The 20,268-nt window shown below is 38.1% G+C and overlaps 2 pseudogenes; both read left to right on the forward strand.

Annotated features, from left to right (window-relative positions):
* The first annotated feature begins 901 nt into the window (after positions 1–901).
* LOC147343925 (olfactory receptor 5AL1-like) lies at positions 902–2,009 on the forward strand (annotated as a pseudogene).
* Positions 2,010–13,159: 11,150 nt separating this feature from the next.
* Positions 13,160–14,178, forward strand: LOC147343926 (olfactory receptor 5AL1-like; annotated as a pseudogene).
* The last annotated feature ends 6,090 nt before the right edge of the window (positions 14,179–20,268 follow it).

Raw genomic sequence — 20,268 nt, forward strand, 5'->3', positions numbered from 1 at the left:
AACTATGTTTTCACATTTCATTGAAGTTTCACATTTTTTGTGAAATTATGTTATAATTTTCTTTACGCAGCACTACGATAGAAGACATTGTTACAATCATTAAAAAAAATCCATTACCTTTTCAATAAACATATTGATCTAGATACACTTTCATACTTTATACTGGAGAAGGCAATGGCACCCCAGTCCAGTACTCTTGCCTGAAAAATCCCATGTATGGAGGAGCCTGGTGGGCTGCATTCCATGGGGTTGCTAAGAGTCGGACATGACTGAGCAACTTCACTTTCACTTTTCACTTTCATTCATTGGAGAAGGAAATGGCAACCCACTCCAGTGTTCTTGCCTGGAGAATCCCAGGGAAGTGGGAGCCTGGTGGGCTGCCGTCTATGGGGTTGCACAGAGTCGGACACGACTGAAGTGACTTAGCAGCAGCAGCAGCAGCATATTTTATACATAACTGTTTTACCCTTTCCTTCATTGCATTGGCTAGCACATTAATAATAACATTTAGTAAGAGTCACAATTGTCTTAATTTTAGTAGAAATGCCTATTGTTTCTTAATATATTAACCTTAATATATTCATGGTCATCTCTTTAACTCTTGAAATATTTATCCTGCTGTACTACCTATGCAGAGAAGGCAATGGCACCCCACTCCAGTACTCTTGCCTGGAAAATCCCATGGATGAAGGAACCTGGTAAGCTGCCATCTATAGGGTCACACAGAGTCGGACACGACTGAAGTGACTTAGCAGCAGCATACTACCTATGATGCTGGATTTTTATGTGCATGATATCCTACATTTTAATTCAAAACATTCAGTTTTTCTTAACAAACATCTGGACTACTGAGTGTGTTGGAATTCCTACCTGGAGCAAATCCCTTCAAATCCAAAGCAGGCAGCACTGAAATCTGAGAATGGCCCATTGACCAGTGAGGATTTATCTTTCCAATATGGTCACCATAAAATAAGCATGAGTGAAGTCCTTAATCCACAAAGTGACAGATTATCTGCAATGGGTATTCTGGCAATAAAAGTATGATATGCTTCTATACACAATTTGTGGCCAAACACAACAATTTAGAAGTAACTGAATTCATCCTCTTGGGACTCACAGACAGTCCTGAGCTTCAGGTCCTACTTTGGGGGATATTTTTAGTGATTTGCTTAATTAATATCATGGGTAATCTTGGATTAATCATGCTAATTTGTGTCAGTCTTCAGCTTCGCACACCTATGTATTATTTCCTTAGCCACCTAGCTTTTGTTGATTTTTGCTATACCTCCTCAGTCACTCCTAACACTGGTGAACTTCCTCCAATAAACTAAAAGAATATCCTTACTTGTTTGTGCCACTCAGTTGTTTTGCTTTATCATGTTTGTGGTTTGCAAATTTTATATGCTCTCAGTCATGGCTTATGACAGGTATGTGGCCATTTGTAATCCTTTACTCCATACCATTGTTTGAACAGAAGGGTCTGTATTCAGATGGAGGTTAGCACATATCTATATAGCTTTTCTGTGGGACTCCTACAAGCAGTTCTTACATTCCACTTATCTTTCTGTCATTCAAACATAATAAATCACTTTTACTGTGATGCTATCCCCTTGGTTGCCCTGGCCTGTCATGAAACCCATTACAAATAGATAAAAAAGCTGTTACTGTTCACACTTGCTGGGTTCAATATCTTTTTCTCTTTTTATCATCCTTGTCTCCTATGTATTCATTCTATTTGCCATTCTAAGGATTAAACCAGCTGAAAGCAGAAAAAAGGCATTTTCTACTTGTGCTTCCCACTTGACTTCTATCACTATATTTTATGGTCTGATCATTTTCATGTATATGCAACCAGAAACAAGCCATTCCCTTGATACTGATAAAATACCTTCCATATTCTATATAGTGGTAATTCCCATGCTAAATCTTCTCATATACAGCCTGAGGAACAAGGAAGTAAAAATGCTTTGAAGAGAACTATGGCAAAAGTGTATTCTACTATAAAATAAGTGACTTATGTTTTAACTGAAAGCCTTCACATTTAGGAGGCAAAAAAAAAAAAAAAGTAAAAAACAAATAGTTTTTCTGCATGATCATACCTTTAGTAGCATGCTTTCTAACACTGCAATATTTAAAAAATGAAAGTGATAGTGTTAATCTCAGTCCTGTCCAACTCTTTTTGACTCCATTGACTGTAGCCCTCCAGGCTCCTCTGCCCAAGGAATCTTCCAGGCAAGAATATGGGAATGAGTTCCATTCCCTTCTCCCATGGATCTTCCTGATACAGGGATGAAACCAATTTCCCACATTGCCAGCAGATTCTTTACCATCTGAGCCACCAAGGGAAAGTTAATTAATTATTAATTAGTTAGTTAATTATTTATTAATTAGAAAGTTAATTAGTTAATTATTAATACAGAAGATACACTTATTTTCTAATTTTATTTTTTATTATTTTGTAAATTATAACTTCTGATAATGCTGAATATGCACTGGAAAGATTGATATTGAAGCTGAAGTTCCAATATTTTGCCCAACTGATGTGAAGAGCTGACTCACTGGAAAAGACCCTGATGCTTGTAAAGACTGAAGGCAGGAAGAGAAGGGAATGACAGAGGATGAGATAGTTGGATGGCATCATCGACTCAATGGATGTGAGTCTGAGCAAACTCCAGGAGATAATGAAGGACAGGGACGCCTGGCGTGCTGTAGTCTATGGGGTCACAAAGGGTTGGACATGGTTAATGATTGAACTACAACAGCAATATTGAAAGATATAAGATTGAAATAAATTCAGTTGCAAACAGTGGTTTAAATTTTGTTTTGTAGATCACTTAAAATCTCTTTTTTTTTTTTTCACAGCAGAATTTTTACTTGAATGCTTCAATTCAAAAAACTTACATGGTAAAAAAATATCATATCTTCTTTAGATTATTAAAGTAGCTTTCAACTATCAGAATGGTATAAAATACACTCATGCACACACACATACACAAACACACACACACACACACATAGAGTAAGAGGAATCTGAAAAGAACTGTTGATTCTGAAACTCTAACATGAACACTGATATCAACACTGACAGAAAATCTCACTTTAAAAGACTGAAACAGCAACTTGAATTTTAACAAGGAAGCATGTCCTTCTGCACAGAGTAAGATCTATGGCTCCAATAATAAAGTTAATTTGCTGATTTCAACTGAAGTTCTTTGGTCTTTAAAGAATGTCCTTGTTTGAGTAACATACACTTATGATTGTATGAAAACAATTACACTGAATATGTAAACTGCCTTGGAGAATATAACTATTTTAACAAGCAGAGGAACCAGAGATCAAATTGCCAAAATCTGTCAGATCATCAAAAAAGCAAGAGAGTTCCAGAAAAACATCTATTTCTGCTTTATTGACTATGCCAAAGCTTTTGACTGTGTGATCACAATACACTGTGGAAAATTCTGAAAGAGATGGGGATACAAGACCATCTGACCTGCCTCTTGAGAAACCTCTATGCAGGTCAGGAAGCAACAGTTAGAACTGGACATGGAACAAAAGACTGGTTCCAAATAGGAAAAGGAGTACGCCAAGGCTGTATATTGTCACCCTGCTTACTTAACTTATATGCATAGTACATCATTGGAAACACTGGGCTGGATGAAGCACAAGCTGAACTCAAGATTGCTGGGAGAAATACCAATAACCTCAGATATGCAGATGACACCACCCTTATGGCAGAAAGTGAAGAGGAACTAAAGAGCCTCTTGATGAAAGTGAAAGAGGAGAGTGAAAAAGTTGGCTTAAAGCTCAACATTCAGAAAACGAAGATCATGTCATCTGGTCCCATCATTTCATGGGAAACAGATGAGGAAACAGTGGCTAAGTTTATTTTGGGGGGCTCCAAAGTCACTGCAGATGGTGATTGCAGCCATGAAATTAAAAGATGCTTACTCCTTGGAAGGAAAGTTATGACCAACCTAGATAGCATATTCAAAAGCAGAGATATTGCTTTGCCAACAAAGGTCCATCTAGTCAAGGCTATGGTTTTTCCAGTGGTCATTTATGGATGTGAGGGTTGGACTGTGAAGAAAGCTGAGTGCTGAAGAATTGATGCTTTTGAACTGTGGTGTTGGAGAAGATTCTTGAGAGTCCCTTGGACTGCAAGGAGGTCCAACCAGTCGATCCTAAAGGAGATCAGCCCTGGGTGTTCATTGGAAGGAATGATGCTAAAGCTGAAACTCCAATACTTTGACCACCTCGTGTGAACAGTTGACTCATTGGAAAAGACCCTGATGCTGGGAAGGACTGGGGGCAGGAGGAGAAGGGGATGACAGAGGATGAGATGGCTGGATGGCATCACCGACTCAATGGACATGAGTTTGAGTAAACTCCGGGAGTTGGTGATGGACAGGGAGGCCTGGTGTGCTGCCATTCATGGGGTCGCAAAGAGTCAGACACGTCTGAGCGACTGAACTGAACTCAACTGAATGAGTACAATATATCTTTTCATTTATTTTGTCTTTAATTTTATTCACAAATGTCATAGATTTCTGAGAAAAGCATCTTTTTTGAAACTCTGAATCTATGTCAAAATAAAAGTTAAATGAGTCATCTAGCATTTGTTTTTTAATTTTAATTTAATGCTTTAATTGAACAATATCTTTTAACATATTTCTTATTTTGATGTTCCAATTCATAATCCTTTGTAACTTTAAAAGAACAGTAATACCTAAAAGCAAGTAATACCTAAATACCTCTTTGCCAGTAATACCTAAAAGCAATATATCTTTCCTTATGAAAATAAATAAAACAATCCATCTTTCCCAAAGTTTAGTTTAACACAATTGCCTTTTGCTTTATAAGGGCTTATTACTAAGATTGTATTTTTCATTTGTTACAAACTGTTACAAAACAATATACCATAGCTTTTTAGAAATTTTTATTTTATTTTTTAATATTAATTTATTTATTTTAATTGGAGGTTAATTACTTTACAATATTGTATTGGTTTTGCCATATATCAACATGAATCCACCACATGTATACATGTGTTCCCCATCCTGAACCCCGCTCCCTCCTCCCTCCCCATACCATCCCTTAGAAAACTTTAAATAAGCAACCTAGATGTCCATCAGCAGATGAATGGATAAGAAAGCTGTGGTACATATACACAATGGAGTATTACTCAGCCATTAAAAAGAATACATTTGAATCAGTTCTAATGAGATGGATGAAACTGGAACCTATTATACAGAGTGAAGTAAGCCAGAAAGAAAAACACCAATACAGTATACTAACGCATATATATGGAATTTAGAAAGATGGTAACAATAACCCTGTGTACGAGACAGCAAAAGAGACACTGATGTATAGATCAGTCTTATGGACTCTGTGGGAGAGGGAGAGGGTGGGGAGATTTGGGAGAATGGCAGTGAAACATGTATAATATCATGTATGAAAGGAGTCGCCAGTCCAGGTTTGATGCACGATACTGGATGCTTGGGGCTGGTGCACTGGGACGACCCAGAGGGAGGGTATGGGGAGGGAGGAGGGAGGAGGGAGGAGGGTTCAGGATGGGGAACACAGGTATACCTGTGGTGGGTTCATTTTGATATTTGGCAAAACTAATACAATATTGTAAAGTTTAAAAATAAAATAAAATTAAAAAAAAAAGAAAACCCTGAAAAAAAATTTTTTAAATGACTGTATATTTGTTAATAACTTTATGATTAGCCTTAAAATTACAACCACAATAATGAATATATCAAAGTCTGTTCTCAAATATTCAACTCTTTTAAGTTAGGAGGATAAATAGAGCTCTTTTAGATTCTATTTCATTACTTCATGTTTGGAAGTAAAGTACTTTGCAGGCATGGCAGAGTAAAACCAACCTCTGTATCCATTGTATCATTCTTATTGTGCCTGAAGTGTTTCTTGGCCCAAGCAGAGAAGTCTTTAATCATAGCCACCACCTGTCAGATTCCTAGTCACTTCCACAGATTCCACTGTGCCTGCATCACTATGTACCATGTGCTATGTACTCCTAAGACAGGTCTTCTGAAGTATGTTTCAAGATAGACTCATGGTGATGATCTATAAAATGTGATTCAAAGCTGAAATAAAATTTAAAAATGGTTAATGATACAGTCTCTTGCTTGAAGGCACAATTCCCTTTAGTACAAAAGGAACTGACATGTTTACATTCTTTATATATTGAGGTAACATTGGTTTATAATATTATATAAGTTTCAAGTGTACAACATTATATTTCAACATCTGTATACATACAGTACAAGAAAAGGGAGATTTTGTATATATATATACATATATATATATATGCCTGCATGTGTGCTCAGTTGTTTTAGTCGTGTCTCTTTCTGACCCCATGGACTGTAGCCCACCAGGCTCCTCTGTCCATGGGATTCTCCAGTCAAGAATACTGGAGTGGATTGCCATTTCCTCCTCCAGGGGATCTTCCCAACATAGGGATCGAATCCATGACTCCTGCATCTCCTGCATTGCAGGCATATTCTTTAACACTAGAATAGGGACCCCTCTCCAGTATTCTTACCTGGAAAATTCCATGGACAGAGGAGTCTGGTGGATTACATTCCATGGGGTTTCAAAGAACCAGACACAACTGAGCATGCGTACACACAATCACAAGATTCAAAAAAACAGGGTGAGGTCAATCTTGATATAAACCTCAAACATGCTATTCAGGATCCAACCCAAGTCCCCCCAAATTTTACCCAATTTGTAGTATATTTGTGAAAGGCAGATGCCTTTTCACCTGAAATTTTTTCAGTGACCTTCCCTGTTGCCTCATGGCATTAATCCAGTACATCAGGATATGTTAGATTGCAGGGACTTCACCTTAGCCCATTTGGAGAAAGTCTAAGACAAATTTATCAGCAACCACTACTTGCTTCCACTGTCTGTGGCCACAGATCTCTCTGTATGCAACTTTCCATGTGGCAGGCTAAACAGCTAGGCCATTGGCAACAACCCAGGAACCAAAAATACAATAATTAATACATAGCAAGTTTTTTTTTTTTTTTTCCCCCCCAAGGAATTCAGAATGTTTCATTTAAAAGAAGCTCCTGGCTAAGACTCTCTGGACACCAGCATCTCCTTGAGGATGAATGGGTCCTCCCTGAGGATGGGTGGGCCCTCCCTAACCCTGCAGACAGGGCGGCTTCAGGAGGGGTCATGCTCAGGGATGGTTGTTGGCTGTGGGCTCTGAGTATTGCCATTCTTCCTCAGTCTGGGTGCCATCCCTTCCTCCCATGGGAGACCACTAGTGGACCAGCATGTGCTGGGCATGGCCTGGGAGATTCCAGTTGACAAGCTGACCGACTCTGTGCTTAGACATGGTCAGACTGTTATCCAGGCTAGCCTTAGAGACTCCTGGTACAGGCTCCTGACAGACTCATTGGTTGGGACGCTGTCTCCACTGGCCATGTGTGCTCACTAGAGAGGCCTGGTGCAGCCCGAGGGCACATCCTCTTGGGTGCCTTTGTCCAAACCTCAGTCAGCTCCCAACTCATAGAATTTTGTTTCTCACTCTTCCTTGACTCTTTCCCTTTGTTTCATTACAGAAATAATCTCACCCTATATCACAGAAAGATTCTTTCTTATTTGGGACAGAAAAGGACAGGTTCAAAAACATGATTATAAAATTCATCTCTGATATCACAGGATGGAGAGCCTATTGAAAAAGAGAGGTGTGGAGAGAAGTATCTAACTGTCTTTTGCTGTTTTGACCAGTTACAGCTTTCCAGCTTCACCACTTTGTCTCATTTTAGTCCATAACTGGAGTAAGGAACCCACTGCTCCATCTTTTGCAGAAGATTCAAACTATATAAGTATTTTCTTGCACATGGGGATCCTCACTCAGTCCCACTCACTCATCACAATAAAAAACCTCAAACCCCATAGCCATTGCTGGCTCCTCCTAGCCATATTTTCAGATCAGATTGGGAGTTCACCTTCCTCTCCCTAGAAAGCCCTATTATGTGAACAAAACTCTTAATATCTTTTCTTCTTAGATGTGCAGTATCATCTGGCTGGCCATCTAAAGCAAGTACACATATATTTATCTGAAATGTAAATTGACCTATGTTTTATATGTTTTGTCTTCTAGATACTGAAGAGAAAGAAATGAATACTTTTAATCTTTGCAGCTGAACTGAAATGTCAATCATAATATTGATTTGAACATGAATCTCAGAAGGAAGGAATGAAAGTTACTTATTGGGAAATTCATTTTTATCCAATGGTTTACAAAAACTGCTACCAAATACAAGGCCCATAGATGTAACACTTATCTTAAATAAATTCATAATTTTAATATAAAGCCAATGTGACAGACTTCAAAGCAAATAATCAAAGCAGACATAGCAACTAATCAAGTTGTTTTCCCAAAAGAGATCATGAAAATATTCCTTTACTTTAGATCTTTAACTAAACATAGATGAAAAAATGATCTACCATTTCAAGGGAAATAATTTTCCCCCCAGTTACTAAACATTAAATAATTATGTTCATGTATGTATGTATAATTATATTGTTTTCAACCTTTATTAAAAAGAATGTAGTACAAAAAGAAATCTACCCAAGGGACTACATACATAAAATACAAAGTTGTCTCATAAATACCCAGGTAATTTTAAATGTTACTGGCCTCACAAAGATTCCTGAAATAGTTCAGGCACACTGAACTATTTAGGGGTTTGCTGTTGAACTGAATGATGACATATTGAATATTGAAAGGCATTAGGTAGTAGAAAAATATGCTCAATCCCCTTTTTGGGGGAAGGAATTTGGACTTACAAAAATATAACTTTATCCATTTAATCATTTAGGGATAATTATTTTGAACTGTGGTGTTGGAGAAGACTCTTGAGAGTCCCTTGGACTGCAAGGAGATCCAACCAGTCCATTCTGAAGGAGATCAGCCCTGGGATTTCTTTGGAAGGAATGATGCTTAAGCTGAAACTCCAGTACTTTGGCCACCTCATGCAAAGAGTTGACTCATTGGAAAAGACTCTGATGCTGGGAGGGATTGGGGGCAGAAGGAGGAGGGGACGACAGAGGATGAGATGGCTGGATGGCATCACTGACTCAATGAACGTGAGTTTCAGTGAACTCCGATAGTTGGTGATGGACAGGGAGGCCTGGTGTGCTGCGATTCATGGGGTCGAAGAGTCGGACACAACTGAGCGACTGATCTGATCTGATCTGATCTGATTGACCATCTTCTGTATACTAGGTACAGTTGGAGGTAAAGATTAAATTGAATATGAAATAGAAATATTATTGCTTGCCAAAAGGAGTTCAAGCTTCAGATCAGATCAGTCACTCAGTCGTGTCTGACTCTTTGCAACCCCATGAATCGCAGCACGCCAGGCCTCCCTGTCCATCACAAACTCCCAGAGTTCACCGAGACTCACATCCATCGAGTCAGTGATGCCATCCAGCCATCTCATCCTCTGTCGTCCCCTTCTCCTCCTGCCCCCAATCCCTCCCAGCATCAGAGTCTTTTCCAATGAGTCAACTCTTTGCATGAGGTGGCCAAAGTACTGAAGTTTCAGCTTTAGCATCATTCCTTTAGAATGTGTTATAGACATATTAATAGTTGTCTTCAGTATAGTGTGGTGAATATTATGAAGGAATCAGTGGCTGCAAGAATGTATATATGAGGAGGACTTAAACTCCCTTGAAATTCTCTAAGAGGAAGTGATTTAATAGAGTAGAGAAAATTAAGTAAAAGAAAAATCAGGCAAATAAAAACAATGATGGCAGAGGAAAAGTGTTCTAGGAGGAGAATAAAGGATGTACAAAATTCTGTCTCATATTTAAATTTGGAATACTTGTGACATAGAAACTAGATTAAAAAAAATAAAAAATGTTTCAGGAGGTGCCTGATCTGAGATGCAGAAATGAAGTTTTCAAGGGCTATGTTAGCCATGAGAAAGAACTTGAAATTTATCCAAACGGCAATGGGAAGATACTGAAGGGTTTCATCAGGACAAAATAAGAATAAAGTTTCTGTAAAATCTCATATAAGCTGAAAACTGAGGAACAGAGAAAAATAAGACAGATTAGAGGCAAGACTAAAAGTAAAAAAAAAAAAAAAAAAAGGCATCGTTGTGCTTGGACCAATAAAGCAATATATATGACAAGATTTGAAAATTGTGTGAGGGATAAAATTGTTAGTCTTGTCATTGTTTAGTCTCTCAGTCACAAAGGAGCCGAATTCCCAGGCAAGAATACTAGAGTGGGTTGCTATTTCCTCCTCCAGCAGATCTTTCCAACACAGGGATTGAATGCGCATCTACTGTGTCTCCTGCATTGACAGGTGGATTCTTTATCGGTAGTAGGGGGGCAAATTGAACATTGGCATGAGGATCAGGAAAGCATAGTAAAAGAAATTGCTCTCTGATTTGGAGAGCAAATGGATAATGACACTGTTCATTGCGACTCTTTGTGACCCCCATGGACTAGAGCCAACCAGGCTCCTCTGTCCATGGAATTCTCCAGGCAAAAAAATACTATAGTGGGTTTCCATTTCTTCCTCCAGGGGATCTTCCCAACCCAGGGATCGAACCTGTGTTTCTTATGTCTCCTGCATTGACAGGCAGATTCTTTATCACTAACACCATCTGGGAAGACCATTCATTGCGCTAGAAAATGTATATGCCAAGTCTTGGGTTTTGGGTCCCATGTGCAGAAATATCAAGTTGTTTTCTGTGTGTAATACTTTGATAAATATCTAAATGGTAATTTCTGAGAGATATTTAGTTGTATAAAACTGGAGCAGAAAGAGGTAGTTGGAAAAATAATTTATTAATAGATTTGTTCATAATCAGCATATAGATGCCTATTGAGCACATAGGATTGGATAATTGATCAAGAAGGTGCCAAAATGAGAGGAAGGAGCTTTGGAGAGAACATGAAGAACATGCCATCTAAAGCATAGTAATAGAAACAGACTCCAAGACTGAGGATCAAAATAAACAAACTCAGAAGACTGCTTTGCTTTAGAACTCAAACTTGTATTCAATCGAGTTCAGTGCTACAGTGCTGCCAAAAAATACAGGTTTTACTGAATTCAAAAATAGGGAAGTAGATAATAAACATGCTCAGGAATTTTTTTGTTTTAATGAGAAAGATAGGTGGATTACACCTTGTTAAGTTATAAATGGAGCTTCCAGGATGGCACTAGTGGTTAAATAGTCTGCCTGTCAGTGCAGGAGACATAAGAGATGCAAGTTACATATCTGAGTTGTGAAGATCCCTTGGAGTATGAAATGGTAACCCACTCCAATATCTTCGCCTGGAAAATTCCATGGACAGAGGAGCCTTGTGGCCTACAATCCGTTGGATCACAAAGAGCCACTCTAATGGCAGAAAGTGCTTCTTGATGAGAGTGAAAGAGGAGAGTGAAGAAGCTGGCTTAAATCTCAACATTCTAAAAACTAAGATCATGGCATCCAGTCCCATCATTTCACGGCAAACAGAAGAGGAAAAAGTGGAAACAGTGACAAATTTTACTTTCTTGGACTCCAAAATCACTGCTAATGGTGACTACAGCCTTGAAATTAAAAGATGCTTGCTTCTTGGAAGAAAAGCTATGGCACATCTAGGCAGCATATTAAAAAGCAGAGAAATTACTTTGCCAACACAGGTCTGTATAGTCAAAGCTATCATTTTCCAATAGTCATATATGGATGTGAGAGTTGGACCATAAAGAAGGCTGACCACCGAAGAACTGATGCTTTCAAATTGTTGTGCTAGAGAAGACTCTTGAGAGTCCCATGGGCTGCAAGATCAAGCCAGTCAATCCTAAAGGAAAGTAACCCTGAATATTCACTGGAAAGACTTATACTGAAGTTGAAGCTGCAATAATTTGGCAACCTGATGCAAAGAGCAGCCTCACTGATAAAAACCCTGATGCTGGAAAGATTGAGGACAGGAGGAGAAGAGGGCGAGATAGGATAAGATGTTTTGATGTCATCAATGACTCAAAGGAAATGAATTTGAGCAAACTCTGGGAGATAGTGAAGGACAGGGATGCCTGGCATGTTGCAGTCCATGGGGTCACAAAGAATCAGACACAACTTAGCAACTGAAAATAGTTATAAATATATTTGAGAAGTTGGGGACAGATACCTGTTCCAATAAGTTTGGTTGAAAACTGGTGATGGGGACAGAAAGAGAAAGGAGTAACCAAGATAAGTTTTCAAGGGGATGTAAATCCAAATTTAATGTGGGAGGAGCTTTTATATTTATTTTATCATGTTTTTTACTGTCTTGAAAATCTATAAGGTGCATGTAAAGTAACCTGAGAAAATACAGTGATAAAGGAAAATCATGTTAACTTATATTCTGCCCTGTTAAGAAAGGATGGGAACAAATTCAATTGTACCAGTTTTTGAGCACTGAGAAGCCACCTTGGGTTTATATAAATTTTCTGTGAAGTGAGGTTCTTCTAAATTCTGTCCAAATGCTCTTCACTTGGGACCATTTGATACTTCAAGATAGAGCTTAAAAACATATATCTTAATTACTTAAAAACATTTTACAATCTGGAAAATTGTTCACTGGTGTGTATTTCCCCAAAAGATAGCCAGAAAATTTCACAATGCCATTTTCCTAAATATAAATATTATGTATATATTGAAAAAAATAGAATATGAAGAAAAAACAAGGTGAAGAAACTTTTACGATTATACCAAACTGGTTCCCTAAAGATACATACTGTTAGTATTTTGATTTTTTACTTATACTTTCCATGCTTGATTTTGCTTATTTTTAATATTCTTATGAAATGATAAAATGACAGTTCTGTGAAAGAAATATACAACTTAAGAAATTATGTTAATGTATTTTCTATCAAAGCCACTTTATATCCTGAATGCTCTTTTTTGTTTCTTTAAAGAAAAGCACAACACAGTCTTTGCTATTGTATTGATTATAAAATTTTAATTGAAATTCTCTCTTTCTTCTTTCATAGCTTCTTAGTGGAATTTCCACCTGGACCAAATGTTTTTACAGTAAATTCACAATAAATCTACACATAATTCAGGGTGCTTATCAAGATTCTACTTTAACTGAATTTAGCATGACAGCCTGAAGTGCCAGGGCTGCCTTCTCACACTTAATCATTCCTTTCAGAGTCAAGATTATTCAGAGCATGTGATCTGGTGGGATTTACTATAGAATTGCTTATTTCATGGCAGAAAGCAATCGTTCAGTGGTTACTGAGTTCATCCTTTTGGGCCTCACAGATAACCCAGAGCTTCAATTCATTTTCTTTTGCATTTTATTGTTAATCTACTTGATTACTGCCTTGGGCAATCTTGGTTTTATTGTGCTAATACAAGTGAGTCCTCAACTTCACACACCCATGTATTTTTTCCTCTGTCATCTGGCTTTTGTGGATTTTTATGGTTCCTCCACCATCACACCAAACAAGCTTGTAAACACTTTTCATGAAATTAAAAGTGTATCACTTTATGCATGTGCCACTCAAGTGTGTTGCTTTATCACATTTTCAGCTTGGGAATTGTTAATGCTGTCTGCCTTGGCTTATGATCAGTATGTGGCCATATGTCACCCTTTACTCTATGTAGTTCTTATGCCTAGGAAACTCTGCATCCAAATGGTCACTGGCTCTTATATTTATGGATTCCTGGTGGGATTCATACAAGCAGTAGCTACATTCCACATGGCTTTCTGTGCCCCTAATGTGATCAATCAGTTCTACTGTGATGATGTTCCCTTGATCACTCTGGCCTGCTCTGATACCCAAGTCAAAGAGCTGATGTTATTAGCCCTGCAGGATTCAATGTCTTCTGTTCTCTTATCATTGTACTCATATCCTATGTATTCATCATCTTTGCCATCGTAAGGATCCGTTCTGCTGTAGGGAGACAGAAAGCCTTTTCTACCTGCACCTCTCACCTGTTTTCTATTGCTATGCATTATGGGTCCCTCAGTTTTATGTACCTGAAGCCCAGATCAAGCCACTCACTATATAAAGACAATTTTGCCTCCGTTTTCTATACTGTGGTGATTCCTATGCTAAACCCATTGATCTACAGCTTGAGGAATTGGGAGGTAAAAAATGATTTGAGAAAGATTATTGAAAAGATGTATTTGAATAAAAAATAAGAATTGTGTTGTTACTAAAGAAATGCTGGGTATAGTTTTCAGTTCAGTTCAGTCTCTCAGTCATGTCCAGCTCTTTGCAACCCCATGAACCACACCACACCAGCCCTCCCTGTCCATCACCAATTCCCAGAGTTTACCCAAACTCATGTCCATTGAGTTGGTGATGCCATCCAACCATCTCATACACTGTCGTCCCCTTCTCCTCCCGCCCTCAATCTTTCCCAGCATCAGGGTCCTTTCCAATGAGTCAGCCTCTTTGCTCAGGTAGCCAGAGTATTGGAGTTTCAGCTTCAACATCAGTCCTTCCAATGAACACCCAGGACTCATCTTCTTTAGGATGGACTGGTTGTATCTCCTTGCAGTCCAAGGGACTCTCAAGAGTCTTTTCCAACACCACAGTTCAAAAGCATCAATTCTTTGGCACTCAGCTTTCTTTATAGTCCAACTCTCACATCCATCCATGACTACTGGAAAAACCATAGCCTTGACTAGACGGACCTTTGTTGGTAAAGTTATGTCTCTGCTTTTAAAAATGCTCTCTAGGTTGTTCATAACTTTCCTTCCAAGGAGTAAGCATCTTTTAATTTCATGGCTGCAATCACCATCTGCAGTGATTTTTGGAGCCCAAGAAAATAAAGCCAGCCACTGTTTCCCCATGTATTTCCATGAAGTGATGGGACCATGAGCTAAGTTTTCTGAATGTTGAGTTTTACGCCAACTTCTTTACTCTCACTTTCATCAAGAGGCTCTTTAGTTCTTCTTCACTTTCTGCCATAAGGGTACAGATTTAGGACATTTTAAATCAAGACTTGTACAATGATTCAGTATCAATAGGCAGAGAAGCCTTTGGCCTTTGTGGCTCAGTTTGCTGATGTCTTATTTCCTCCTTGAAAATAGATATTTTCCTATTTTAACTTACACATAGTAGATATAACAAATATTTTAATGGTCAAATTCTAAGAAAGAGATAGAAACTATCCGTTCTCTTTGAACATAAAATGCTTTGTCAATAGAGATGAAAAATAAAGCACTTTAAAATCATAATTTTGCCTCATTTCTCTCTAATATTGAGGATTTTAGCTATCTTGAGAGACACAAGCTATGCAAATAGTATAAACACCATGTAAATTTTTTCCTTCAGGTTGAACCAAAGTTAAATATGATATGTTGCTTGGTTAAAATGTTTTGGTTTTAAAATGTCCATAAAATGAAGTTATTATCTTTACAGTGTTACATGTATATGGTCAGACATTTTTTAAAAGGCTTTATTTTTTAGAGAAGTTTTATGTTTACAACAAAATTGAAGAGAGATGCAGAGCTTTATCTTATACCCCCTTACTGTCACAGATACATAACCTCCCAGTTATCAACACCACTCACCAAAGTGGCGGAGAAGGCAATGGCAACCCACTCCAGTACTCTTGCCTGGAAAATCCCATGGACAGAGGAGCCTGGTGGGCTGCAGTCTGTGGGTTCGCTGAGTCAGACAGGACTGAACGATTTCACTTTCACTTTTCACTTTCATGCATTGGAGAAGGAAATGGCAACCCACTCCAGCGTTCTTGCCTGGAGAATCCCAGGGAAGGGGAAACCTGGTGGGCTGCCGTCTATGGGGTCGCACAGAGTCGGACACTACTGAAGCGACTTAGCAGCAGCACCAAAGTGGTGCACTTGTTACAATAGATGAATCTTCATTGATGTATCTTAATCATGCAGTGTCCATAATTTACCTTAGGTTTCACCCTAGATATTGTGCATTTTGTGATTCTGGACAAATGTGTAATGATTTAATCCATCATTGTACTGTTGCACAGAGTATTTTCATTGCCCTAGGCATCCTCTCTGCTCTGTTCATTCATCTCATCCCCACTGCCCTCACCCATGGCAAACATGGATTTTCTGATCGTCTCTCATGTTTTGCCTTCTCCAGAATGTCATAGAGTTGTAATTATATAATACATAGCCTTTTTTGGTTGTCTTTTTTCACTTAGCAACATGCATTTAAGGTTCCTCTGTGTCTTTTCATAGCTAATAGCTCATTTCTTTTTAGCTTGGAATAACATTCCTTTATCTGGATGTACCAAAGATTATTTATCTGTTCACCTACTGAAGGACATCTTGGTTGCTTCAAAATTTTAACAATTATGAATAAATCAGCCATAAATGTCTTTATGCATATTTTTATAGAGATGCAAGTTTTCAAATCCTTTTGATAAATTGTTGATTTGTATGGTAAAAAAAAATGTGTTTATTTTTGTATGAAACAGCCAAACTCTTCTGGTTGAACATTTTACCATGATCATTTAAGCACTGTCTCTTCTATATTCAGCCTGCATTTTAGCTCCACTGATTAGTTCTGGGTGCAGTGACATAATTTTTATTCTGCATAATTACTGAGAAATTAATTGCCCATTTTTGTCAATTTATATTAATAGTTTGTGCAGTTTCCCACTGGCAGTGGCATTATCACTGGACACAGAAGTTCTAAAGATGCCATATGAATTCCTATGTTTCATATATATATATATATATTTTTTCCTTGCTCCATTGTGCATGGGTACCCCTAATTTCTTAAGTTAATCCGAGTTCATTACCTTAACTGGCACATTAAGTCTTTCCTTGTCTGACAGTCGGTTGGTGTGAAGTAGTCAAAGATTCCAGTTTCTTAAAACACTAATTGAGCTGCTAGTGCAAATATTTGCCCTCTGGGATTCTCATACTACAATCCAGTGAGCCTAATATTATAGGAATAGGAGACATAAAATCAGAAAATTATTCACAAGATGTAATGATGAGAAGGATCAATTCTACTTTCACGTCTTTGTTTCCAGATGCATGATCCTATGCTGTTAGGGACACTATAACTTATGTTCTCATCAGTTCATTACCTACAGTGTATCATGGAGGATGGTGCACCAATGTAGCCAAATCATTTTCTGAGCTGGTGACTTGGCTGTGTTGTCAGGTTGCCATTCATAGATCCAATCAAGCCAACTGAGTCTTGACAAGAGATAAACTATTAAGACCATGGCCATGTCAAACTTTCATTGCTATAGAGTGAGTGTATTTCTTCTGAGGGAATATTGTATGGCTTATACTTTCAAGAACAAAACATCCTTTAAACTATTGAAAAATAACACATCTTAGGATAATGGGTCTTGGGAAGAAAAATTCCTTTTCAGTCTATTGATTTTAGTGGGGACAAACTGCTGTCCCATTCAACATTGAAGGGATTTGATATAACTGTTGTATCACATGTTTCTGATTTTTATCTCAAAAGATGGGTGCCACACTCAGGACTTGGCATAGGTCTCTGCTTCTAACAGATTGGACATTCAGCATTGGTAGCAGTAGGAAGGAGTCATGTTTTTGGTAACACATGGTCTTCATTCCTTACACTGTGACTATGCTGCCCATGGTGTCCCTGGGGCTGTGAGGGAGAAGGGAAGGGGACGAGTATGCATATGATGGGTTTTCCAATCCTTCTTATCAGTGCAGACCTCTTCTGTTGTAGTTACTCCTTGCTGTTTAGTCACTAAGCAGTTCAATTCTTTGTAGCCCCACAGACTGTAGCCCATCAGTCTCCTCTGTCCATGGGATTTCCTAGGCAAGAATACCGCAGTGGGTTGTCATTTCCTACCCTAGGGGGTCTTCCTAACCCAGGGATCAAACTCTTGTCTCCTGCTTAGCAAGAAAATTCTTTACCACTGAGCCACCTGGGAAGCCCAGTTACTCCTTAGTAGTTTAAAATATATATATATCAAATCAGCATGCTTTGTGCCTCTTTCACAACTTCATCTAAAGTCCTCTTCCTCAAATGCCATGTTCTTGGACCCTTGCTATCCTCAGTCCATAAATGAGTGTCCAGCGCTGTTCATCACCATCTGTGGGTCAGAGAGTGGCCACCATCTTCAGGCCACACTCTCTCAATTTGAAATAGAAGACCACCAAGACAAACTGCCTTCACTGCTATCATTCAGAACCACCACTGTTTCCTACATGGTGTAAAAGCCCTTCTTTGCACTTGGCTCAAATCTTATTTGTGTGTGTATGCTCAATCATGTCAGACTCTGTGACTTCTTGGACTGTAGCCCACCAGGCTCCTCTGTCTATGGAATTTTCCAGGCAAGAATACTGGAACGGGTTATCATTTTCTACTTCAAGAAATGTTCCCAACCTAGGGACTGAACCCCCATCTCTTGCATCTCCTGCCTTGGCAGGCAGATTCACTACCACTGTTGCCACTCCAACCTTATTTGGAGTCTCCTTTTTTGGATCTGTTTAAGCTCCAAATATTATTTGGGGCCTCTTAATTTGAAACCCCTAGCTTATTAAACTGTAGCATAGACTGTGTAAGGGTCTGTGTGGCAGAGACAGGTAATATAAAAATCCGCATCCTTTGTTCATATAATTTGTTACTAACATCTCAACCTAATTTAACCAGGTTGTAAGTGAATGACTCCCATTTCATGGATTGCTATTGTGCTGGACCAAAATTTGAGTTGGTGGATCATGTAAAACCCAGCACAGAATAGACAGCAGATGCTAAATGTTTACTTGCTAGCTCATCATCTGGCACTTAGTTTCTACTGGGGCACACTAGAACACACAAAACCATTTTATTTCTTCATCAGAATATCCGGCTTTTCTGTAAAGTCTGTGCCGTGATGCTGATTTCAGCTTCCTAGAGACTCAGACATCATTCTTTCCCAACATAGATATTTCTAATATCTTTGGATTACTTGCAGAACCTACTCTTTCTGAGGTTAAATCAAATCTGGTAGTCTTCAGAAATATCCAACACATAGCTCAGAGCTATAAGCCCTGTGACATGCTTTTTTCAATAGAATGCTTAAAAGTGTACAGCTTCTAAGGCTAGAACTTTTTTCCAGGGAAATTTTAAATGTTTGAACTCAACCACCATGTTTTCACTGGAAGTCCAAGCCAGACACTCATTACATGGATCACATCCAGCTGTCAGCCTCATCAAGTATAATATCAGCCCTGTGACTGAGGTCTTCATTGACCATACAGCCAGCCTACTGCTCAGCTGACACCACAAGTGGAGAGAGATTGTTCTTAGCCCATGTAAACATGAGAGATAATAAATCCTTTTTGCCTGAGGGCTCTAAAACTTAGGGGTTTTCTTTAAAAAAAATGTTATATAGTTGAAACAACAGTGATCATAGAATGAATTGAAAAACATTTTAAAGTGAAATTAACTCTAATAAGAAATCCTGAAGATAGATTTTATGATTTGACAGAAGGAAAATGTTGAAAAATTTTTTTCTAAAATAATTGAGGAACGTATTTTAGACACTCATAGCTTTGTGCATGCTGATAGATCTCTTTTAAACTTTCTTGAATTTCTACCAAGCCTCTAAGAAAAACTACAGAGTTAAATCATTACAGATTGATTAGAAATAAAATGCAAACAAATACGATGACTTCTGTACAATTTATGTTTGAGGTTCTTTGTCATTTATTCTACTAGAGAAAATGGTGTTATAAAAATCATAAAAGTCTTCCTAGGACAAAATATCCACATTTAATAATAATTGTTCTTTCTTTCTTTGTAATAAGCATTGTCTATGGATTTTCTATCTGTATGTCTTTCTATTTATCACTTTATACATGTGTGGAATGAGGAGAATTTGTTAGAGAGTTTGAAGAAAAGAAGTGTTCATTTCTCTCTGACTTGCATGCCTTTAAAAGCTTTCCATCAGACTTCAGAAAAAAAACAAAGTTAATTTTAAATTATTTTATTTTTTGAACAGAATGTTCAAACAACAATTTTTTGAGACTTAACTAAATGTAACTCCAAGCTTCTAAATTAATGGCTTAATTATTATTTCCTTACAACCTAACAGATAACTGAGTGGGTTGCAGATGTAGGGTTGAATCTTTGGTACAATATAAACTATTACTTGTTAGCCTTGCAAAGTCCAACAGAAAAGTTAACTCACTGCTTTAATGTGCACTGAGTTCTTATAAAATTCAAATTTTAATAAGGCTCATGTATATGTGTGCATGCTAAGCCACTTCAATCATGTCTGACTCTTTGCGACCCTGTGGACTGTAGCCCAGCAG

Source organism: Bos grunniens, chromosome 26, assembly GCF_055505025.1.
Source record: "Bos grunniens cultivar Pamir isolate PY7600 chromosome 26, Bosgru_T2T1.0, whole genome shotgun sequence".
Classification (NCBI taxonomy): domain Eukaryota; kingdom Metazoa; phylum Chordata; class Mammalia; order Artiodactyla; family Bovidae; genus Bos; species Bos grunniens.